Source organism: Macrotis lagotis, chromosome 2 (assembly GCF_037893015.1).
Source record: "Macrotis lagotis isolate mMagLag1 chromosome 2, bilby.v1.9.chrom.fasta, whole genome shotgun sequence".
Lineage (NCBI taxonomy): Eukaryota > Metazoa > Chordata > Mammalia > Peramelemorphia > Peramelidae > Macrotis > Macrotis lagotis.
The window spans coordinates 272,374,744-272,377,973 of NC_133659.1; the positions used below are offsets into that span (position 1 = coordinate 272,374,744).

Genomic DNA, 3,230 nt, shown 5'->3' on the forward strand with positions numbered 1-3,230 from the left:
ATGCTTGCCTATTCTAAGTGACTTGACTATTTCCTCCAGTAAAGCTTCTTCAACTGAAGCATAATATATTCTGCTCCAGCCTTCTATCTTAATTCTATGTGTGTCTCTCTGTTTCAAATGTGTTCCTTGTAAATAACATATTGTAAGTCTATTTTTTAGTCCACTCTTCTGTTTCTATTTTATAGAAGAGTTCATCCCACTTGTATTCTCAGTTGTGATTACTGTGAATTTCCCTTCATTCTATTTCTCTCTTTCTCCCTCTTTTCCCCTTTTCACTACTCCCTACTCCCCAGGATTTTACTATTGGCTACCATCTCCCTCAATCTGCCCTTTTCTATTACTTCCTTTTTTTAACCTCCCTTCCCTCCCCCTTCCCTATAGGGTAAGATAATTTCTATACACAACTGAATGTGTTTGTTTTTTCCCTTTTTGATCCAAATCCAATGAAGATAAGGTTCAAACAATTCTCACCCCTTCTCTTCTTTCCCTCTACTGTCAGAGATCTTTCCTGTCTTTTCATGTGTTATAATTTACCCCTTCACTTTTTTCTGTCCCTTAGTTACACACATCTATATACATGTACATATATGTATCTATGTGTATGGATATATGTCTATATATACAATCCTATATTTCACCCTTAGTTTTGTTTTATAATATATACATATATATATATATATATAGAGAGAGAGAGAGAATGAGAGAGAGAGAGACATCAAAGCCAACTTATAACCACACCCTCTATGTTTACTCCTTCTAATTTCCTTAATAGAGATACAATTCTTAAGAGTTATAAGTTTCATCTTCTTAGACATATAAAGTTTAACCTTATTAAATGACATATTCTTATTGTTTTTCTCTCCTGTTAACATTTTTAGCTTTCTCTTAATTCTTGCATTTTAAATCTGAATTTTATCTTCAGGTATAATCTTTTCATCAGAAATGTTAAAAAAAATGGTTAGATATAACAGAGTAGTTGACAATGCCTTAACTGAATATGTGTTGTAAAGACCAATGAAACTTCTTCTATTCTTATCAAAGGTATTGTTTCATACAATGCTCTCCTGTAAATTTTCTAATAGAGGTTCACATTCCAGGGGCCTTCATTTCTTTCTCTTGACATTGCAAAGATACCAGTGAAATACTCTGGTTTTGTACTTATTATCTATTGTTCATGATATATGAACAATCCTTTGTTTTCCAAGATTTCCTTCCATTCTTTGTTCCAGTTCTTTTTTATAATTCCTTGCTTGGTATATACCATAAACTGTTCATGCACATTTTAGGCTTTTCCTAGTAATGCTTAATTTTAATTCATCAATTCTTGGAGTGTTTTATGCCTTTCATTAATATTACAGGTATTTCCATTCCATTTTGCCAATGAAGAAACTGAAAGTCAGAGAGGTTAACCAAGTTACTAATGTCCCCTAGCTTCTTAGCCACACAGGCAAGACTTGAAATAAACTTTGTCCTGGCTCCAATATCCTTTCTACTATAGGAGACTGAATTCCAATAGAAATGGCTTCTCTATGAAAATCAACATTCTAAGCAGTGAAAAAAAAGCCTACTTGGGAAATAATTTAAGAATTAAACAGATGGCAGATTCTCTCTTTTCCTTTAACACAAAACTAAAGTGGCACCAAAATGATTTTTTTTCTGATCAATATTGTCCAAAGAATTAAATTACTCATAAAAGCCCATGGCCTAAGCCTCATCCAATGATTTGCCCATTACTGATTAGTTCCCAGAATTGCTGAAAATGGGGGAGAGAACAGAGAATTTTCTCTGCTGCTAACAGAAATTTGTTGATAATCTCAACAAATGGTTAAAATTTTTTTGAAAGAATATTTTGAAAAGATAGAAGAAAGAAAGACACAAGTTTTCAAAAGCACAAAGTCCAGTTGGTGCTTGTAAAAGCCAAAGCCTTTAAAAAGAAAGAAAGAAAATGTAAAAACCCTGTGTCGGCAGTCAGGGGAGCTCATTATCTCCCCATTCATACCATTTCCTGTGAATGATGCTATATATTCATTGCAAAAGCTGACATTGCTGCAATGTCTGCCTGCTGGAGATTGGCAGTGGGCCAAAGCAAAAAGCCTCAAAGTTGGAATAAATTCCCACAGTAACCAATGCTTTGCTCCTGGGGCAGACTTAATGTGTGTTTATGTGTGCCTATACATGTATGTATAAAAGCCTATATATATATATATATATATATATATATATATATATATGTATACATACATATATATATATATATATTTTGTATTATGTGTTATATACACTTGAGATTGTGATCAAGGTTTACATATATGCTTTAGAAAATGTGAGATAACAAAATATATTTCAATCATATATATGTATATGCATATGTATATAAATATAAAATGATGAACTATTTATGGGTTTGTGCTGCATAGAGACACAAGGCAGAACTTGAACACAGGTCCATTTTTCTGGAACCTACCACACAACGCTATACAAGAATATGTCATTGCTTTTGTCCACATGGACCCTTCCTCTACCAATGTATCCCACAGCTCCTCTATCAATTAGCAGATGATTTGCTGGTGACACTCATATGGCCAAGCCATTGATGTACTTCTCCACACTTAGCTCAACTAGTTCTGGGAAAGTAAAAATGTAGTTAGCTCATCAAGTTTATATTTGTTCCAAACTTTTCTAGCTTAGAAAGATTAATCAGATTTAAATCTTCTGTGTCATAGTCTGTAAGAACTTGGTGTAACCATGGAGCTATTTATGATGAACTATTTATGTGGCTGTGTCTACATAAATACAGTCAAAACAGGCAGAACTTGAGCCCATGTCTTCCTCACTTCAAGGCCAGCTCTTCATGAACTGCACAGTATTATTTATTTATATACAGAAAAATTATTTTTGTTCAATTGTTTTCAGTTATGTGTGACTTTTCATGACCTCATTTGTGGTTTTCTTGAAGTGGTTTGCCTTTTCTTTCTCCAGCTCATTTTACAGATGAAGAAACTGAAGCCAACACGTTTAAGTGACTTGCCTTACAGCTAATAAATGTCTGTGGATAGATATGAACTCAGGAAGAGTAGTCCTTCCTGATTCCAAGCCCAATGTTCAAAATACTGAACCATCTAGCTACCCTTCAGAAAAATTAAAGATGCTGTGGCTGATCAATCATCAGCAATGCAACAGCATTATGGAGCTCTTGAAAAGAGTCTTTTTTTTTGCCAGTAGTGAGACAT

The 3,230-nt window shown here is 33.8% G+C and overlaps 1 pseudogene; it reads right to left on the reverse strand.

Moving 5' to 3' along the window:
• Nucleotides 1–946: 946 nt before the first annotated feature.
• LOC141515786 (U6atac minor spliceosomal RNA) lies at nt 947–1,060 on the reverse strand (annotated as a pseudogene).
• Nucleotides 1,061–3,230: the final 2,170 nt, after the last annotated feature.